Source organism: Physeter macrocephalus, chromosome 15 (assembly GCF_002837175.3).
Source record: "Physeter macrocephalus isolate SW-GA chromosome 15, ASM283717v5, whole genome shotgun sequence".
NCBI classification, from domain to species: Eukaryota; Metazoa; Chordata; class Mammalia; order Artiodactyla; family Physeteridae; genus Physeter; species Physeter macrocephalus.
The window spans coordinates 66,806,586-66,829,692 of NC_041228.1; the positions used below are offsets into that span (position 1 = coordinate 66,806,586).

A 23,107-nucleotide genomic window follows, 5' to 3' on the forward strand; every position below is an offset into this window, starting at 1 on the left:
CTTTCATCTAGTCCCTGAACTTGACTAACTTACCCGAAGCATTTCTGCTCCCTCTTCACTGTGTCTATTTTTGTTTGCTTAGTCCTACCTTGAGTGACCTGACACTCTCAAGATCAAGCTATTCTGAATATGAAGCTAAAAGAATGGTTTTTACATTTTGGTATTTAAGAATTTCACAGTAAACACTAGAATAGAATTTTATAAACACATTGAAAGAGAATAATTCAAGTTTTAAATAGATACATGAAGTGATTGCTTCACTATCAATTTGACTCAGAGGAAGTCGAGTTTTCTCAGGTGAGAATTTGGTTGTCTGGACTCTAACGCAGCATGGCCAGATCACGTGTTCTCCCAGGATCCAAGACAAAGTCAGTCCTTCTTTTTCACTTCCAAATCAGGCTAAACCACAAAAATATTTCTGGAAGGTTTTCTCTTGGAATCAAAAGATTACTTTTTGGACATCTTCTGCCTTATATAAAGTATACATTCCTGAAAAGGAAATAATTACTCATCAATCCTGGTTATTTTTTCTCCTCGTTCTCTACCTCTCTCCTTCCTTATTCTCAGGTTCTTTTCCTGCCTGCCTTTTAGTTTTTGTTTTAAAGGAATGCATTCTCAGCTGATTTTCTTCTCAGTTGACCTCTCTGTAGGCAGTCTTAATCTTGGCTGTGACTTTACCTAACACCTATTCACTTATGACTTTCTAATGTTTACACTGAGTCACTGAGGCATCCCCAGTGCCTAAAATCGTGCTCAACACATAGTAGGTACTCTTTTAGTATTTCTTGTATGAATGAAGAGGAGCCATCTGGACTATGAATTACAGACAAAGAAGCTTGAGATAAGACAGATACTCATTAGCAGCTATTAAGATCCCTGTATGTGAGATTATGACGGCCTCAGCAAACACATTCTTTGAGATAGAAATATAGAAGCAGATTTGGAGGCAATAATTTATTTTAGCACATTTCAAGTTTGAGATATCAGTAAGACATCTCCATGGAGATGTCTGGTAAGCAGTTGGATATATGGATATATGGCTTTGGTACTCTGGTATATATAAAATTTATATAATATAAATAATATAATTTACCCACAAATATATATATATATATATATATATATACATATATATCTGTATATACTTACAGATATATAGTATATCTCTGTATAGGATATGTAGAATCTGTGATTTTTTTACTCTATTTGCAAGCTCACAAGATAGCCTGCCACAGTTTCTTGGATGCTGGAAGAAGGCATGAGACTCCAGGAGCAGATACAAAAGATGGGTTTTTGACTTACAGCAATTGCAGATTCCAGAGTATAAACATTTGTGCCCTTTCCTTGAGCCACGATTCCACAAGATAATCAAAGAAGGCCAGGTGATACCAGTGCATACTGTAGGTCGCATTACAGGAGGGGAGCCCTGAGCTTAGGAAGCCCAGATCTTTTATAATGGGCAGTAAGCGTACCTGACCTTTGTCTTGAGGGACACATTTTCTTTATTATAATATATTGAACAGTAAATAAACCTGCCCTTTTCTCAGTGTTCCAAGGCTGTTTGCTTTGCAGACATCCTTGAAAACATGACTAAGAACAATGCAGTCATGTGCCGTTCACCAGAGTGCTTGTAAGAAGTGTAGATGTGAGAGATTCATGGAGGATTGTCTCCTAACAATAGTAGATAGCTTCTCTTGTTGATTTAGTTGTTACTCACTTAAATGTTTTTACTTAAGGTAGGTGGACAAGGATACTGACATATATGAAAGAGCACCAGAAGAGAATTTCCTACAGTGTTATCCTAATTTGCCTTCTTTCCAAATTAAAACAGAGTCTGCAATATCCCAAGTAAAGAATCTCATCTGAAGCAATACAAATCTTGTAGGAGAATTTTCTGAAGGACACTTCTGCCATTCTTGCTAAGTGATCGAAGTTACCAAACAAAAGAAAACACTAATAAAGTGTCTGACATTATAAATAATCACTATAAGTATATTGGCTAATAATCAGGACATTTCAATTTAACAGTATGTTCGTGCAGACACATTAATAAATATTGTAGGTTGTAAACTACCCCAATCACATGATTTGATTAAACATTGATACTGGTAATAGAAATTCTAACCCAAGTTTCAGGATCGATTCTATCTATTATTATAAAATTGCATAACAGGGCTTCCCTGGTGGCGCAGTGGTTGCGCGTCCGCCTGCCGATGCAGGGGAACCGGGTTCGCGCCCCGGTCTGGGAGGATCCCACATGCCGCGGAGCGGCTGGGCCCGTGAGCCATGGCCGCTGGGCCTGCGCGTCCGGAGCCTGTGCTCCGCAACGGGAGAGGCCACAACAGAGGGAGGCCCGCATACCACAAAAAAAAAAAAAAAAAAAAAAAAAAAAAAAAAAAAAAAATTGCATAACAATCTGCATCTCAAATTTATATACCATGTCCTCAGTGGTTTTCATAATGCTCATTTAGACAGAATGCTTGCAAAATCCGTCTGGAGATATCATCCCCATAAAATTAAAATCGTCACCTAATTCTTACTGCGTTATTGAGTAAATTCAAAACAGTCTTTTTGACTAAGAATGTATTGGCATTTATATTTCACTATACAAAGATGAATTACAATTTAAGAGGGATTTTTAAAATTGTGTTTCTATTATAGAAGATAAATTGATTTTTATAAATTCATAAGCTAAACACTTATTTTGAGACTTAAGAGTAGGCTATGTGCAGTTAATAGTGTCAAAGTGAAACTAAATCTCAGAAAGATATTAGAACTCATAAAGTTGTGAGAGTTAGAAAATGTTGAATAAGGAAAAGACAGGGATGGATGCATTGGATGGCATGGTTTCAACCAACAGATTCAACGAGTCCCATCCCCTTGAAGCTCTGGCATTAAGTAGCAGAGCCAGCATGGACAAACCACAACCTGCAGACCAAACCCAGTCCACTGCCCGTCTTTGTAAATAAAGTTTTATTAGAACATAACCACGCTCATTTGTTTATTATTGTAAACTGCTTTTCCACTGCAATGGCACAGTTGAATAGTTGTTATAGAAGTCATATAGCCTGTAAAACCAAAAATATTTACCATCTGGCTCTTTACAGAAAAGTTGGCTGACCCCCTGTAGTAAAGGTAACTCCACATGTTTTATAAAAGCTGAGAGCAGTTAGTCAAGTTTCTAGCTGATTTAAACAGAAAAGAAATTTGTTAATGGCTATTGAGTAGCTTACAGTTTCATCGGGGAAGTTGGAGAGCTGATCTGTACTCCCACTCCAGGAACAAGGTCTAAAATCATGTTGTAGAACTAACTACTGCTATTGTCACTGCTAAGCATTAAATGCTGCGGCATGTCCCACCAATACCATGAGCACAGGCCACTGGAGCCCAAACCTAACTTCACTGCTTCTGTCCCAGGACTCAGGCCACCATGACAACTGCCATGGCCAGAAAGTCTCTGAGACAGGCGGATCTGACTAAGGAAACTTACTTCATGTGCTTGCACCTCAGCTGCAAGGGGTTCTTGGACAATTAATTAGTATCGGACTTTTTCAATTTCTCCCTTTCACGAAGATCACAGGATGGGGCATTCCCCAAACATAAGGGACTTCAGACATGGGGTGGCCTAAACTAATAACTTTAACTATAATGCCCACTTGAAACTGACTGGAAATACTATAGCATTAAGTCAATTAGTAGACAGTTTTCCTTGGATGATATTATATGAAACAAAATAGGATTATTTAAGATGTGAATCACAGACTCAAAAGACAAGGGCCACACAGGTAAGAAGAATAAATGGGATAGACTAGGTTAAAAAATAAACAGTGGCAAACAGGAGAGCATACAGTCAATCTAAAGACAGACAATTGCAATTATTTTGTGCAAGATGGCTATGAAATATTCTCCAGAGAAATCAGGTCTTTGAAGCAGGTGTAGAATTTCAAGTATAAGTCTGTAATGCATAATCATTAAATCTCATGATTTGTGGTAACTTAGAACTTGGAATTTTATTAACATGTCTGCACTATTAAATTGAAAGGTTGTGAATATTGGCCAACATTACTTATTATGACTATTTGCATTAGTTTTTTTATGCTCCTAAATTAGGAAACCTTACATCAGATGGGGCCCTATGGACTTGTATTCCCTCCAGAAGAAACAAAAATATAACTAGAATGTAGAGCTGCTAAAAGTCTATAAATAGGCTATAGATTCGCTTAATGGTATTCTCTAACCACAAAATTAAAACCAAAATTATAAAAATTAAAAGATTAATAAAATGCATATATTTCCATGAACTGAAATTAAATATTCTGAAGTTAACCTTTTGTAGAATTCCTTGTCTATGAAGCTGATGGCTAAGAAGCTAATAAATTCTTTCTATACCCTATGGTTTCTACATGAGGATAATATACAAGGGATTCAACTATGACCTTGAAAGCAGACTAAAAATAAACTAGTCTCTCATTTTCCCAATGTAAAGTCGCTAAGTATTTTGGGAAATATCACAACCACCCGAAATCTGATCTAAACAAAAAAATGAACAGTAGAAGAAACATGTAAAACTAAACAATCAATTGAAAAGTCAGAGGTATCACACACATCTCAGTCACTCTGAATAACATTAGGTGAGCTTGAGGTAGATTTAAAATGTTCCAGAACCTATTTAAAAGGAAATGTGAATTCTGGCAAAGCCTAAGTCCACACAAAATTTTTTAAAGTAACCTCCAATCTTTTTGAGATTTGATCTTGAAATTCATCTAAATTTATAAAGAGTTATCTCCATTCTGCAGTAAAGTTTCATTTTGAGTTTTGTGCCTTTTGTTTGTTTTGCTTTGCAAATTACTGGGGGAAAAAACCCTCATGGAAAACAACCATGCCGTGTAAATGGACTGAGTCTCTCCAAGATAAACGTTGGTCAATCAATAGTAAAGTGCAAATCATCTGAGTTTTCATGTTGGACATTAAAATTTAAAGTTTACGTTTTCTCAAGGAACATTTGGACACTACACATTTTTCTTCATTGGGTTTAAAACCAAACAGAAATCCTACATTGAAAACTAGTACCCCTGACTGTCTGTTGTTAGTATCGTCCACCTAATTAGCATCTCTCACTGTTATATCCATTCCCAAGCCATGTGATACTTGAAAGTGCCCCCTGAAACTTGTACGAGGACACACATTTAGGCCCTTAAAGGGTCAAAGTTCTGATGCTAGGATGTATTGCCCTATGCCTTAATAAAATCATATATAAAATATTCTGAAAATTACTCAATAGAGAGGCAATATGCAATGACTTCTCCAGCTTCTTGTTAACCAACAGAGATTTCTTCTTATCCGTCTCCTGTCCCACTCTATTTTCTTCTTATTGGTCCCATAATTCTTGTAATTAATACATTTTCTTATAGTTGTTATCTTGATTCTTATAATTGACATTTAAAAATAGTCACAGTATTTAAAAATATTCACAGTATTTAAAAAATACTTACTTCAGCTTTATTTGTCATCATATAAAAGTAGAAACCACGTAAATGTCCATCAATTAGAGAACAACTAAGTAAGTTAGGGTACATCTGTACAGTGATACACTAAGTACTAGTTATCTCAACAAGATAACTTTAGGTGTATGGAGCTAGAAGGTGTACACAATATATCACATTTAAAAAGAAACTTTCGAATGTGTATAGCATGCCCTTCCCATTTTTAAAAGATATATACGTATGTGCCTGTGTTTGCATAAGCACAGAGAAAAAAAGATTGGGATTCAAGAAGACAAAGGGACTTTCACTTCAGAGCCTACATAAATTTTAAAAGGCTATGAGTGATTTATACTTTCTAATATGTTTATTTTTCTCTATTTTTCAAGTAAAACATCCCACCGTTAATTCAGTGGGTGTATGCAAACAACTTTGCCAACCACTGTAAAACCAAAAACCTATTGAGGAGTTTAAAATCTCGGCCTCAGGATGCCTTTGACCTCAAATCAAAAGAAAATGTGTTTCCTGTTCAGTTTCTGGTTCAATATATGGGGCTTTGTGATTTTAAAAAATCTCTACTATAAAAACATTGAATTACCCTGCCATCCCACATCACTAAATGATGTTCTATTCATTCATGACTAGACTTTTTTAAAACTCTGACTTAAAAAAAAAAAAATACTTATTTCAGGTTTTCTTTCTTTTCAATTTCTGTACATTTTTTAAAAGTACTTCCTACGTTAAATTAACCAGTGGTCAATTGGGATGTTCTATCTCAATGGTACGGCAGTACTGAGAGAGGGTATGGAAAAAATTGGCCTCAGATATTTTTCGAATACTGACCTATTAGCAAAAAAATGTATTAATTGCATTTTACTTTGCAAGGAATGCTTACAGATTGATGTCATAACATGCGTTGGTCATGCACTTTCAGAGATCATCACATACTTTCAAACACTGCATTATTTGAGTAAAGAAAATATTTCAGAAGATTAACTCTTCTTAGTTCATTTCCAAATCTCTAGCGAGGACCTACTGTGTTCTTAGCATCCAAATTATATTTTGTAGGCTATGTCTTATGCATAGAAGTGGCACAAAAAGCATTTTTTATAACCAAGTATTCTAACAATTGGAGTGAAAAATATGGTAACGTTAGTTAAGTGTTAAAATATTCGTACCATCACCACCTTGACCTGTTGTGACCATATTTTGGAGCTCAGGTTGGGTGTGTGACTGTGGAGCAATAACATCTTATAGGCAGTGTTCAATGGCCCATAATAGGGATATGATGTGATATTTAACAAACAGATACAACCGGCAGAGTATAATTGTTATGTTAGTTGTAATTTAGTTTGCAGGACAAAGACCTGGCCACAAGTAACCACTCCTAACATAAATGAGAATAGTTAGTTTATAGTTCATAAGAGTTATCTGTGCAAGGAAAAATGCTGGAGAGCCTTCTTACACCTACTGAAATATGTGCCTCAGGGCTACTTCAGAGAATTTTATGAAGCTATTATTTCGGGCAAGACCCATCTCATTGCGAATCAGTTTCTTCTCTTAAATTCGAAATCAAAGAAACTCCTGATGATAAGACTAAATGGAAATGGTATATATACACAGAGGACTTTGCAGGTCATAATAGAGTTTCTTTTTCCAATAAACAGACCAACTGAAGAAACCGAAATAAATCTTTGGGAGTAAAACTGATTGTCTCTCTAAGATGTGATCAGTTAGGTCTCCAACAAATCATTCCTCAAATATCATTTATATACTGTTTAAGTCATCGGTGCTCTTTATCACATATTTCTGGCTCTCTCTTTTGAAGCACTGGGTAGAACTGTGCTCCTCTATTGTCTGTGAAGTTGGACGTGGCCAAGTAACTTGCTTTGGCCAATGAAATCCAAGCCCACTTTTTTTTTCAAGTTTTAGAAATTACTCTTTTTTTTTTATTTTTTATTTTTTTTATTTTTTAAGAGCCAGGTTGAGGTTTGCCATATCCCTCATCCCACCGTGGTAGTAAAACGGAGCGGGATCCTATGGGGCCTTCCTAGGACAGAACCCCACCCCCCATGTCCTCTTCCTGCCTTTTGTCTGTAGAAAAACTTTAGCCAAAGAATAAGTTTAATCAGAGAAGTGAGAAAAATGCAGAAGCAAAGGAAGGCAGTCACACAGGACAGAATAATAATAGTTTAGTCATGAAGCAAAGTCAAGGACCTTTAGTTCCTCCTCAAAGGCTATAGATAATATTCTGAGCCATATCCTGTGAGCTGTCTTACAGATACTGAAACCCTCACCAGGTGGAAAAAGTTAACAGCATGATGACCAGACTGTAGCCATGACATCAGCTGCCACAATTCTGAGAACTGGCCTCAGAGAAATGGGAAAAAATCGACCCTGGAACTAAAGATTAACTGTACTCAAAACAATCAAGATGACATGGATCAGACCACAGCATGACCAATTTCAAGATGACAGAGCTGACTGCATGTAGCTCTGTCCCTCCGCCTATGAAACTCCCCTTTAAAAACTCTTGCCCACTGATTGTGAGGGGGGGGAGTTTGCTTTCAAACTGGCGAGCAGCCAGACCTCACTTTTGGTGAGATTAGTGGAGTTGTGTCAGGATGAAGCCTTTGTCATTCTAGGTCTTCGAGCCACCAAGATGAGTGGAACCTCCTGCTGGCCCACATTAGATGGGTACTGTGTATGAGAAACAAACTTCTGTTGCACTAAAATTTGGGGGTGGTTTTTTAATTCCTGAAGCATGATCTAGTCCATCCTGACTAGATACAACACCTAAATAAAACACCTTCCCTTCAATTCTAACACCTGCCTCTCCCATCCTTTTATTCTAATTCCTTTTCATTAACAACATCTGCCTAGTTCACAACCAAGAAGACAGTATCCTTTGTGAATTTATGAGTTTAAAATGTCACTGGGATATAAGAAACTCTAATTTTATTTTCTAGGAGGATGAGAATGATAGATTGCAAAACATATTTTAAAATTGTTCTCTAGGTGAAGCATTGTACCCTGAAGAAAACAGACACCATATACTGTCATTTTATTCTCTCCTGAAATACAAACAACGTCCTATCATCCTTTCTCTTTCAATTTATGTTCACAAATACATTCCTGGCAAAATTACAAAATACAACTCCCATAATTCTTAAAAAGTCTACCTTTGGGAAAAATACATAACAAACCAGAAATAATAAAACCTAGACTTTAAAAAATGCCATTTCTATCTTTGATATTGGCAAAGCCATTACCAACTTCCCTCAGACTTAAGACCATTAGAGTCGAACGTTGAATAAACTGCCAAAGTATTTTGCTGTCAGCTTAGAGAAAGTAATAAAACATTTAAGGGGAACACCAGGCATAGTCTCAGCCAGATCTATAATGGTTAATGTTTTAGAAGTCGAAGAGAAAGCTTAGAAAACCTGTAGGATCTCATATTCGGTTGCCTTTCCCTTTCACCGAATGCCTTCCCAACTGCTGAGGAGTAAAATTCAACTTTGAAATTTTCAGAATTTTCCCTTCTGTGTTTCCTGTGAGAATATGTTTATTGTTCAGAAACCAGCTTTTTTTTTTTTTTTTTTTTTTTTTTTTTTGTGGTATGCGGGCCTCCCTCTGCTGTGGCCTCTCCCGTTGCGGAGCACAGGCTCCGGACGCGCAGGCTCAGCGGCCACGGCTCACGGGCCCAGCCGCTCCGCGGCACGCGGGATCCTCCCGGACCGGGGCGCGAACCCGGTTCCCCTGCATCGGCAGGCGGACGCGCAACCACCGCGCCACCAGGGAAGCCCCAGAAGCCAGCTTTAAAAATGTAATTCCAGTACAAAATCTATACTTTGATTACAATTATTGCATCTTCACCTCATAAGCCACAATATCCTGTTTTTTTTTTTAAAAAAAGGAACAATATTTTCCTAAAAAATAAATTTCCTGAAGTTGTGTTCATGCTTCCTTGAGGCCTCCCTTCCCTTCTTCGGCCATTGTGAACTGGCAGACACTGATTTCTAAGCCTGGAAGTCACGTCTGAATCTGATATTGAATGTTACGCAGCAGTTTTGGCAGGAATGAAAACGTTTTCTTAACTGCGTTTCAAATTGCTTCTGTAAACATGGACTGCCCCAATTGTAACTTTGAATTTTTTAATGTGCAAGTATATATGTTGTATGTTCTTTTTGCAGGCTGATTTAGAAGAAGCAAATAGAAGAATGCAGTAGGAAAACATCCAAAACAGATGAGTTTAAATTATGAATACTAGGCAAAGTTTTTCTCAAATTTTATGCTTAATATAATTCCTCATATGTTAAGCGAAGAAAAGTCAATTACTGTTTTAGAAAAAAAAAAATGGAGAGGGGAGGCACAGATAAGTCTTTGAAACTGGGAAAACTCTTAAGTTCACATTCTGTGTTTTTTAGCTACCTGAGAAATTAGAATATAGGGAACTCATTTAAGGAGTCTAAGAAGACTCTGAAGAAATATGGAATTTAAATGATCAAATCATTATTAACAGAGACTGGATTTAACTACTCAATAAGTTTATCTGAGACGTACGTATCTTAGCTGTCAACCTCAGCTTATACACATTCCCACTGAAGCAATACCTAGTTTCTTCCGGGGAACTGAATCTGTGGCAAAGTCCTGTATATTGCTCTGAATGGTGCTGCTAATTTAGAACATAGCTCTCAATGGTGAACATTCCCTACTATGAACTTTTAGCCATAGACTTTGGGACTGAAGTTCCCTTAGTTTGATCCATCCCTATCATTTCCATCAGGTTGTATCTCAGTACTGAAACATTTTCATAAGAAAGCTATGTCATTTCTCTTTTTATGGATTCTGTGCTGGCAAAAGCCCTCCTGGTGCTAGGATACTTTTTTCTTAACCAGAGCAGTATATACATTAAACATAGAATAACATATGGTGCCTTCTCCTCTCAAACGCTCTTTTAATCTCCACTAACACTGACTTGAACTGAATTTCAATAGACCATGGCTAGTTAAAACCAAATAAAAGACAGAGAAAGGATCATTTGATGATGGGTTTGACAAAACAATTGCCTGATATTTGAAAATGGACGTAGTTTGTTTTACTGAATTAAGACAACTAAGTAAAGCAGCACATCAAGAAATCAATAATGAAGGAACTTAAAATAAGGTGCATTCCTTGTATTGAACATTATCTAAAATCTCTCCCCTCCCTCCACCTCTCTCCTTCCCTTCTTTGCATCTGCTTTGATAGCTCCTCCACTGGAATGGGTCAAAAAGAGAATGCAGAAACTAAGGAGAAAAAAATTATTTCTGTGTTTAATCTTTATTAAGATTTTATCTTATTTCATTTCATTTCTAAAATGAATTTATGTTGCTTGGTCCTTTCTAGTCTTTATTCAAGATTCTTCAGCAATCGATGTGCAGGCAATTTGCAAAGAACACTTCACTAACAGTTCTTGACAGATACAAATAATTCTTGGTCCAGGATACTAAGAAGAGAAGGAAAACTCATTAATTTCATAAGTTGCTGGATTTACTATGTGAATTTACAGAGAAACCAAGGTAAGGACAATGTTCCTTAGATTTAGTTTATGTGAAAATAGTCCACTGAGGCTCACTTGCCATCTGTTAGGAAACAATGACAACCTTAGACTTTGAAATAATTTTTCCAGGCAGCAATAAATCACTCATCCTTTTCTATAAGCACTAAATTCCTAATAGGCTTAATGTTTGTTTATTCTTCAAAGTATGATAAAATAGTTATGTTAGTAGAGACTAGTCTTCCACTTAATTTTAATTTAATATCTTTATTACGTGTAATTTATGCACCATGAAGTTCACCAATTATATGTATAACAGTTGGTGATTTTTATTAAATTTATATAATGTGCAACCACCATCATAACACAATTTTAGAACATTTCCACCACCCCAAAGGGTTCCCTCCTGCCCATTTGTAGTCAGTCCTGTACCCACTACCAGCCCCAGTCAACTGCTGATCTGCTACGTCTTTATAAATTTAGCTTTTCTAGAAATTTCATACCATATGAATAGAATATGGTTTCTTTTCCGTCTGGTTTCTTTCACTCAGCAGAAAGTTTTTGAGGTTCATCCACATTGTTCCATGTATCAGTAGTCCATTCCCTTTAATAGTAAATAGTATTTCATTATATCACTATACCACATTCTGTGTCTTCATTTACTAGTTGATAGGTATCAAGCTTGGTTTCAGGTTTCAGCAACTTTAAATAAATGATGTTGTTAGGAATATCCATGTACATGCCTTTGTGTTGACCTGTGTTCTCATTCTTCTCAGGTAAACAACTAGGAGGGGAATTGCTGGAGTGTATGGTAAGAACATGTCTAACTTTTATGAAACTGCCAAAGTGTTTCCCAAAGTGGTTGTACCATTTTGCATTCCCACCCGAGGGAGTATGAAGTTTCTAATTTCTCCACATTCTCACCAACAAGTGAGATACAGCCATTCTAGTGGGTGTAGAGTGGTATCTGACTGTGGTTTTAATTTGCATTTCTCCAGTGACTAATGATATTAAGCATTTTCTCGGGTGGTAATTAGCCTTTCACATATATTCTTTGGTGAAATGGCTATTAAAATATTTTGACAATTTTTAATTGTTTTTCTTCTTATCATTGAGTTGTAAGAGTTCTTTTACATTCTGGATACAAGTCTCTTATCAGATATGTGATTTACAAATATTTTATCCAAGTATATGTCTTGACTTTTCCTTTTCTTAATTGTGTCTTTTGAAGAGCAAGGTTTTTAATTTAGATGTTTCAGCTGTACAACATAATGATTCAATATTTGTATATATTGAGAAATAATTACCACAGTAAGTCTAGTTAACATCTATCACCATACATAGCTACCTTAGATTCTTTCAATTAGAATTTTCTCAAGTCATTGTGAATAGAACAGACACAAAAACATGGTGAATTGATTATTGGCAACTAGTTAGACTTTTCAAATTACTATTTACCACCGTTCATAGCCATTTTTTTTCCTCTCTTAGGATGCCATTTTTTTTTCTTTCTCAGCTACCTACCTTGTTTAATCCCAATTCTCCATCACTGAAAAATATAACAATAGGTTAGGAAAGAGTAAGCTGGAAAACCAGTTTGGGAAGAAAAAAAACCTTGTGAGTCAGAAAAGGCAAGAACCTTTGGAAAACAAGAGCCCCAAGTAGCCTGCCCCACCATGCTAGAGACTATGGCCGCAGAGTCCTAGCCCTTACGAGCAACTTCTCACCAGCAAGGATTACTTTTATGTGATCTATCTGTGCACTTTAATAACGTCAACAAGGGACCCAAACCACGTCTGGATTACGTTTCAGTCTGAGCAATGGAGAGAGGGCAATACACAGCCACACTGAAAGTAAGGATGACTGTTTCTGGGTGGCCTTGGAAATCAAAGGGGGACTCCTAATTTTGACAGGACTCTTCGGGACCCTTTTGGGAAAACCATTAATTGTTGGTCACTCTAAGCAACACGAGGGACATTATACTGTTTGTTTTATCCCCTACAGTATGCCCTGTGCTGTGTGTAGAGCCTGTCCCGTAGAAAGTACGCAAGAAATGCTTTTAAATGAAAGATTGAGCAGAATGGCTGGATTCCTCCTCCGCTCAAGATAACCTTCCCCATTTACCCAACACACAGTTCACTGAGTGCATAAAAATGGAAAACATTGTGTTGTGTTGGTGATAAGAGATGAAGATGCCAGTATAGGGTGACCAATGTAGGTGGAGGTAAGAGTTATGTTACCATTCAAATGATATCCCAGTTTCCAAACGGAACTTTCTCAAAACTTTCTTATAGGATGAACAAATGCACAGGAGGCAGGAACCAATCCCAAATGTAGCCGTATGGACATACAGGATAATTGGGTCTCTTCCTCCTATCAGGAACACAGTCTGGCTAGAAGTTGAGTGTCCAGGCAGAAAAATGGTTTGATACAGATGCAGTCTCACAGACATCCTGAGATTTACCCTAGATAGCTGGGAACCAGACAATCTTTCTCAATTTTCCTGTAGTTACTAAACATTTTTCTTTGGCAAATCTTAGAATAATGTCACAATTGAGCAAAAGCAGCCCAGTGAGAATGCTGGTTTATGTTTCCAACACTTCAGTCATAATACTTACAAAGAACAAAGTCTGCACTCCAGGAAAGGGTGACTGTTATTAAGCTACATGGATATATAATATAGACTAAGTAGAAACAGAAGTATTTAATGGTATTTTTATATTCCAAATCTACTTGGGACTGTAGATAATAGTCTTCAAGTTAGCTGTCAGATTAGGTATTTATATATTTTTTATAAGAATGACCATTAAGGGATAATTGGGATCTTGCCTGGAATCCATGGCTGAGAAAAGTAGATGTGGATGTTATTTCTAGAGATAATTGAAAATATTTAGAAATGCCAAGACTAAAAGGATGACTGCATAATTAATCATTTTATATAATATGCAATAGCCTAATGAGAAAAAAGTGTTAATAACTATTAACAAAGTTCTTTGTGAAACATCAAACCTTTTATTCCTAATACATTAGTTCAAGTATGATTTGCAGTTAGACTAAATCTCTATAATGAAATACAATAAAATTGTGGCATTTTATCACAACTCAATAAAATCTGTAGGGTTTTATTTCATTGCTGAATTGACTTTGGGTGCAGTTTTGAAAACTTGTGAGTGTAGAGTCTAGAGTAAATGGGCCACTAAGGGATCTGTGAGTCACCCATTGTGACTTCAAATGGGACAACAAATGCAGAATAACTTATGCACTAATTCTTTGATGCCCACTTAAGGCTCCCATAGTTGATGTGGGCTAAGCTTTAGGAACTTCACATAAAATTAAGATATCTAGGGCTTCCCTGGTGGCGCAGTGGTTGCGCGTCCGCCTGCCGATGCAGGGGAACCGGGTTCGCGCCCCGGTCCGGGAGGATCCCACATGCCGCGGAGCGGCTGGGCCCGTGAGCCATGGCCGCTGAGCCTGCGCGTCCGGAGCCTGTGCTCCGCAACGGGAGAGGCCACAACAGAGGGAGGCCCGCATACCAGAAAAAAAAAAAAAAATTAAGATATCTACATGTTATAAAAGAAATACAGCATAGTACGTTACGTGACCAGAGAGTAGATATCAAAGAATAAGAATTAGGCAAGACATCACTGGACGTCAGAACTCCATCTAGTTACAGAGAAAGGCTTTCTGAGAAGAGGTGCCACACATCTTAACAATGTCATCACCAGAGTGCCTGGTCCAGCTCTCAGTGGGTAGGTGGTTTTAGCCCACTTATTATAGGGGAGGGTCTGGGGAGAATCTACCGTTTGTGAAGTTACCTATAGGCTTCCTTACTCGCTCATCCACTCTGTTGAGTTGGGAGTGACATTCTAGGGCAAAATAAAATTTTCAGTGAAAACTAAAGCATCTTTGAAGTTTCCACTTCAGAAAGTTTAAAAAATCATATTTCCATGGTGACAGCAGCTCTTTTCATCTAGCAGGTACAGAATGCATGTTTCTTTTCATAACAAATTCAGAAAGAGTTGACAAAGTTAGAGCCAAATTATCAGCTTACAGATTCAAATCAAATGCATTCACAGGTTGGAAAAGTGTATGATTGCTAGCAAATTTGCACTGCAGGTCAAGTAGTCAAGTGTGAAAGAATGGTTGCATTATTTCCCTCCCACTACCCTGGAAGAATAGTGAGAGACAGGAAAGCATAGTGGGAAGAACATGAGTCTTAGAATCATACATACTTGGATTCAAATTCTAGCTCCACTAGTTATGTGACCTTGAATAAGTTATTGAATCATTCTGAGTTTCATGTTTTCTCACCTATTTAGGAAAAATTTAAAATAAATAAAAAATAAAAATCAGAAACAGTAATATTGCATAGCATTTTGTGAAGATGAAATTGATAAATATATATAAGTGGCATAATCACAGGCACTTTTATTATTATATCCAATTTTATTTTTATTAAAATTATCATTTGTTCCAAGTTTATAATTAGGAACGCATTATATTTTTGAAGTGGGTGATATTTTAAATACAACAAAGCTATTCTAATATCCTATATAAAAAATATATATATATATATATATAAAGTCAAGGTGTCAGGTAGTTTTATGAAATAGATATATATATACATATCTGTATATATTTTATACATATATATACAAGCACAAATAATCATTTATTATAGCAATCTATGCTATTTTTGAAGTGATACCAGAGACAAGTGAAGCATTCAAAGGATACCATAAAGAATTAGGCACCATAAAAAAACTTTTCAAAGCATGTTGTATTCAAAATGGGCAGTTAACTCAATTGTCTATGACCTCTGAAATCTCTACAGCTTTTGTAAAAAGTTTTCCGTGGTAGACTAAAAATCACTCCTAGAGTAGATTATATATATATCTACCTAAAAGTAGATACAATAATATATATAGAATATATATATATATATATATATATATCTACATAAAAGTAGATACTCTACCCAAGAAGGGCCTGTGTGCCTCAGCATGATATCCTTAAGAATAGCTTTATGGGATGAGGTTTTTTAAGTCGCATAAAAAATAAAGTAAGGAATGCCATTTTATTTATGAATATATTTTCATATGTATTACATTTTTCTGCCTACAGTTTTTTCAAACTATTGATGAGTTGATGGTACCGGTTAAAGAAACATTAATTAAATTCATTCTAACTTTTGTTATACACTAAAGTCCTTGCAACATTGTGAGTTTCATCTTTTACCTTAGCTCACAGGAAGTCTACAATTAAGTTTTATATATAATTGCAATAGTTCTTTTAATAATTTTTTCTATTAGTGGGAAGATGGAAAAGTTAATCTTTGCTGTTTATTAGAGTTTATTATATCTGTAAGTTTAGTATAACTGCCTCAAATAATTTTTGAATGGCAAAATGTGATATATCAATAAATATGTGCAGGCTGTATCAGCTTTATAAGTGAAGCAAAAGTTATTCACTGACCCATCAGTAGACACATACTCCATTTATTTCTTCTGGCAGTGGTGATACTACTCAGCTGAAACATCGAAAATATTTAGCTCTCTCTCCTGACACATCTGCCAAATAACTTGCCTGAGTTATGGGACAGTTGGAGACCACAGAACAGAATGAAGGAAATGTAAAGGTCTATGAGTGATCGAACTTTAAACATGGAATCTGCTATCCAGTGTTCTAATTGACAACAAACCGATGGTATGGAGCTCTGTGAGTGTTTGATGGACAATAAGGAGAACAGTTGTACTTCAGTCCAGAAAGTATAGGTATTGGATACTTCATTTTTCTCTAAATAAAACAGAAAAGGCATGGATAACATAGTTCACTGGCATCTACAAAGTTCTTATGAAATGCCTCAACCTGGATTTTGAAGAACTAGAAAAATTCTGAAATTTCCTTTTTACTTACAGAGCAGTTGAAGCTTCCTACTTTAAAATCCTTAAGAGTTCATATCAAAGAAGATATATGAGTAAAATCATTCAGTTGGTCATCTTAACCTTTGATGATTTGGATTTATTTTAGACCTGGAAATATGATTGTCTATTCAATAAATCGGTAGAGAATGCCACTGTCTTCCAAGAAAAATGGCAGCCTGGATTATTCCATTGTATCCCTGATGCAGAGAGCCATTATTCGGAACATGATCCAAAAAAAGATTAGGAGAGTTGGAGGTCTTTATAAAAAAAACCCAAAACTAAGAGGTGTAGTTATGTACAAAAGAAAAAAGGAGAAATTGTTATCAAGAACTCTGAATGAGTATATATTTCTATTAAAAACAACAACAACAACAACTCTTTGTAGCCAAGTTTCAGCAGCAGCTGCCATTAGCTAAATTTACTTGCAAATACACATTCATATAATAGGAACCGAAGTCTAACTGCTTGTATCTACTCAGATATTGGAAGGTAAAATAAAATGAGCAGATTGCTGAATGTGCCAGGTTTCCACGGGAATAAAACTCCATGCAAGCTTACTTGTTGCAAAAGAAGAAATTCACCAAATTATGTCATTAGGAATTTAATTTACACACTGCAACTTTCACCACCACCAGCTCTTTTTCTTGTTTCATTTGTTTTTCCACTCTGCAAAACCCAATCCAAATCCTTTTGCACGCACTATATTTTCAATGAAAAACAAATACTGTAAGTAAAACAGACAGACATTTCTGCCACTAACAGTTAAGATTTATAGTGCTTGTAGACAGACTACAAACTGAAATTCCATCATGTTTTCCCACTTTGCATTCTAAAAAAGAAAACATTCTAACACCCTTTGTAATAATTACAATAATTGAAAACACACTACACACAGATTTCCACTTGTACTCATTAGTCCTCATAGTACATACATGTCTCTCCATTGTACCCATAGGACATACATATCTTTTTCTTTGTAATGCTTCACACACTCTCAGAAAGAAGTACAAACAATTTGATACTGCCAAATCTGTTTTAATGCTCAACGTCGTATTGCAGAAAATGAGAAAGTTCTAGAGACTAGAACCGAGGGACATTGTGTGATGCTGCTCTGAATCATCCAGAATGATCCCCTACAAATGCCTCTAACAATGCAGCAAAAACGAAAGAAGACATTCATGTGTTGTGCATAGGTCACACAGCTCCCTGTCTGGAAGGTTTTGTAAAGAAAACACACCTTAGTGACAGTTAATCCGTGAAATAAGTAGTTTGGTTTCCTAAATGGTGACTTCCCACCAGGCTATTAAGCTTAGACGATACCTCCCTTCACAGAAGGATATTATTAAGGCATAAAGCTCTTATTAAAGTATACAACTAACAATATTATTTTGATTAAAAATGACAAGTTACTTTACATCTACAAATGTGTGTTTTCTCCTACTGTTGAAACTGTCACTTGACTGGTGACTAAATAGAATAAGTTTTATAACAAAATACCACTTTGTTGTTTATCTCTTATTCACATCTATTCTTCTCAATAAAGTCTCTGCTTGTGAAGGTAAATTTTGTCTAATTGTCTTGATTTAATGGAGAAAATAGGCAAGAGAAAGGGCTGTAACTATGGGTGTTTTTCTATTGGAGTTGGTAAGAAAAAAATTATTTAATAAGTGAATAGATGTAGGTATGATATGATAAGGGATGGGCAACTTTTTTTTTTTTTTTTTTGGTGCGGTACGCAGGCCTCCCTCTCCATGGCTCACGGGCCCAGCCGCTCCGCGGCATGTGGGATCCTCCCGGACCGGGGCACGAACCCGTGTCCCTTGCATCGGCAGGCGGACGCGCAACCACTGCGCCACCAGGGAAGCCCAGGGATGGGCAAATTTTTTTTAACCAAAGACAAGTATTGCACAAGAAAGAGTTTGGATTCGAAGACTCGGGAATGGTGTTTGGTGTCCTGTTACCAGAAGCGGGAGTGGTTGTTGATAAGCCAACCCATTTACTCCCATTAAGGCAGTATCTATAATGTACAAATTAAATGTGTTTATGATCTCTATCTTTGAAGAAATTACCAATGACTTCAGCATTACATGAGTGTCCCCTTTCAGAAGATAAAATATCAGAAGCATTTTTATATACCAGTATATTTTGGAATTAAACAACAGTGTGTAAACTTCAGATTTCCATGAAAATAAATATACAAACTTTGAAATATTCCTTTTTTTTTTCCCTTGAGATAGAAGTAAGTATAGAAGTACTTTACCTGTTTGCCAATCAGCTCAGTAATTTCTTAACATGATTCTACTTCAAAAATCTTTTTATGACTTAAAAGATTATCTAAAAGTCTCTCTGGATAGTCTCCAGTTATTTGAAATATCACAGCCAGTTTTTAGTACAACTTTAAAATAGTCCTTTTATGAAAAATTCTACATCCAAGCACATACTTTTTTAGCTTGTTTCTTGGGTCTTGAAAGTATAACTATCATTAGAGAACTACTTTAAAAAATCCCTGTGATTATAATGGTAGGGATTTTTTGTAGTGTAGCGGTCATCTATCTTTCTTTTTACTTATATTATTTTCAAGATCTTGAATAATGAGATGGATTTCCATGGGTTTTTTTTTGTAGTCCTAGGTATTTTATTTGGGGTATTTAGCAACTTATTCTGAAGAGAAACTTGTGTTTTTCACCAGCCTGGCAAAGGGGTCCTAGCATAAAAGTGTAAAACCTCCTGAGTTAGAGGGTCACTTAAAAGAAAAACATGTGGGACAGACTCATGAGGATTTCTTTTCGCTATTGATGTCCCATTCCATTCAACAACTGTTCAATGAGCAAAGCACTATGCTTGTCGTTGTGAGGATATTAAAATATTCTCAAAGAGTGCCATGACAGAATATGACATTCGGAGAATATGAACAATTACTGATCCATTGTGCTAGCCACACTAGGATACATCCAGGGTGCGTGTCAAGATCCAAGATTGTGCATCAATTTAGAGGAACTTATACACTGCTAAACATCTTCATAGAAAACAGATGCCCCAAGAGTCTATTATACTGACAGCATATTGGTCCTGCTGCATGATTGTCTCAGGAGTTCCAGCCCTTTCCATGGTTACCAAAGCTCTAGTCTGCCACAGTCTCTCTTTTGCCCTGTATACTTTTAGTCCTCCTTTCTTAAAAAAAACTCTATTCCCCCAAAACAGCAACAGACAAAACAAAAACTGCCCTGGAGTATATAAAATACCACAAGGGACACTTGGTCACTGTAACTCCATTTCTGAAGGCAGATGAACCATAACCTCAAATTATATAATTTCAGAGTCCTTAAATAGGTATTAAGTGATACACTTTGCTTCCAAGTACTCACTGAATAGTGTTCTAATGGCAATCCAGGAAGGCAAAGACTTCATACTTAGTTATATTATAGAAACTTTATATACCTACGGAGTATAAAAATACGATATATACTTATAAATATATTTTCTCCAAATGAAGAAATGGACTTCATCTGCTTATGGACCACAGACAAATGTGCTGTTTCATAATAAAATTTAGTGCTTACCACGTCAACTACTATACAAAGAAAGGATAGGTTATCTCACCGAGTCTGCACAAAATTCTGTGAGAACTGAGGTAGCACCACACTCATTTTACAGAAATAGGAATTATGATTCAGAAGAGGAAAGTAGCTCACTTAAGTTCACACATCCAGTAAGTGGCGTGACTGAGACTCCAACTCAGGATGTGTATTAGTCTCTTATTGCCATATAACAAATCACCACAAGCTTACTGGTTTAAACAAGACCCTTTTATCAGATCACTGTCCTATAAGTCAGAGGTCTGGGCATGGTGTGGCTCAGTTCTCTGCTCAGGACCTCACTGAGTGAGATCAGCGTGTTGGCTAGACTGCATTCCTATCCTGTAACTCTGGGGAAGAACATGCTTCCAAGCTCACTGGCTGTTAGCAGAATTCATTTCGTTGTGGTGTAGGACTGAGGTGCCCATTGTCTTGTCAGCTGTCAGCCTGGTACCACTCTCAGCTTCCAGAGGCCACTCTCAGGCCCTTGCCATGTGCCACCTCCCACCTTGGCAACAGAGAAACTCACCTAAAAGGTCTACAAGTGACATCTAAAAGGTCTACAAGTGACACCGGGGTTTCCTAAGGAAAAAAAATGCTTCTCACATTTCAAAATCCAGATTTTCTGAGATAAAACCAAGGGATAACATAATGGCAAGAATATTGAAGAAAATATTAGCATGAAAGTCCTGAAAATTTCAAATTCCATAAGTATCATGGGTCAAAATTATTTACAAATGACATGAACACTTCTATCAAACACAAAAACTATTCATTACAAATTTTCTTTCCCAAGAGATCAGCCTCACACTACATCTATGTGTGCCAAGTATTCTATATTTTACCTTTTTTAGTTGGAAAAACAATCAGTTTTGACAGCACTTTTTATAACTAACCAGGGAGCATTTATGTCTTGGAGGTAAATATGCCAAAGGTCTAGGGAGACCTTTTTCTGTGTAAAGGCGAGAGGGTGAAATAAATACCTCTTAGTGGCCCCCAAACCTCTAGTAGAATCAGATCAATTGGAAGATCTAAATGATTGCAGCCTTCACCCAGCTCTCAGAACACTTCAACAGACTGATGCATAACACTCACGAGGCACCTATGAAGGCCCTTATATTTATATTTATGGTTTAAAATATATTTTAGATTATACTATGTTTCTTGCACATTATTCCAGTGACATAAAATCTTTAATAGCAGGAAACCTATAATTCTTTTGTAATCTGCATCAGCATCTAACTCAGCACTAAAAACATACTCAGATCTCGTTAAACCACTAACTGATTAAAAGTTACAAAGTCTCAGGTTAGAAAAGCAACAATCCTGCTTGCTTTGTAGAGCCAGGCCTCCCAGGCCCTCTTAGCTTACATTGGAGCTCCTGTTCTCTGGTAAGGGCTGCCTATCAAAGCTATCCAAATGCACATAAGAACCCCATTATTCCCAGTAACGTTTTCCATTGCCTAATTAATTCAACCCTACCCTTTCAAGATCTCCCAGTGAGTAGCACTATTGAATCCGAATGACTTAAGAGGCTGGCTCTCAGAGCAAGTAGCTTTATGAACTGAGTATGAACTAGAAGCGGTGATAAAATATTACCTGTCCCTATTGCTCTATTTGTACTGAAGCTGTTATTTTGAAATTGGCTATTCCTGTCTAAATACCATTCACATAGAACTAGGTTTTAAATCAGTCAGATTTTCCAAGAAGCCAGACATGTTAGAAGGGAGAAGGGCAGTGAAATGATGAAGCAGAAACTGGTACTAAAATATTCACAGTGCCTCCCCACTCCCCTCTACACTAAGGTTTAAAGGCTGAGTCTGTTCAAAATGTTCAGTTCTTATGGTGCTTGGTATAAGGTGAATTCCTGAGAGGCAAGCTGATGTTTTTTCATGTAATAAAGATACAAACAAGACTTCTTTTAGCTCATGGTCTAAGTCTGGACCATCTCCAGATTTCCAGAGCCCAGCTCTGCTTGGCCAATGGTGAGTGCTGTATACTTATCAATCCAATCCTCTGGAGAAGTTTCAAAAAACTTCCCCTGTGACATGACATTAATATCTTGTTTCTCTTAGTCTCCCCTTTATGACACGTTGGTCATTTATCTTCTTTGTCTCTACCATAAAGATCATAAGTACCTGGAAAATCACCTGTCTTTCCTGGTGACTTTATGTCTCTCACTGTCAACATTGAAAATAGCCCAAGACTGCAATCATTTACAGATCTGGAACCGTCTGAAGTCCTTCAGGAGGAGGCTGTTACGTAGAAAGTAAATCAGTGAACAAAGGTAGAATAAATAACCTCGATTTGTTTAGGTGTGAGAACAGGACTGTGGAATATAATTACACATAAAGACATTTGACAGGTAAAGAAAGACCTCTGTCTTACATCTGGAAGCTGAGTAGCATTTTCCAAAGCTCAAAACCAAATCCATTTCCATCTTACTTCCTGTTAAATAAGGTCTTTCATTTGAAACCCCACCCAATCACTGAATTTTCTGCTTATGATTTTTTTCCCTTTTGTCATACCTCTAGGTCATTTTTAAAACTAATTTTATTGAAGTATCATTTACAAGCAATAAGTGACATC

At 36.6% G+C, this 23,107-nt stretch overlaps 1 long non-coding RNA gene across 1 annotated transcript in view; it reads right to left on the minus strand.

Annotated features, from left to right (window-relative positions):
- Nucleotides 1–11,528: 11,528 nt before the first annotated feature.
- Nucleotides 11,529–23,107, minus strand: part of LOC102995818 (uncharacterized) — a 44,859-nt gene continuing 33,280 nt past the window's right edge. The window contains exons 2-3 of the long non-coding RNA XR_447931.4: nucleotides 12,544–12,568; nucleotides 11,529–11,623 (exon numbers count right to left, since the gene is read on the minus strand). This is a non-coding gene — a long non-coding RNA (uncharacterized lncRNA). The remainder of the gene's footprint in view (nucleotides 11,624–12,543; nucleotides 12,569–23,107) is intronic.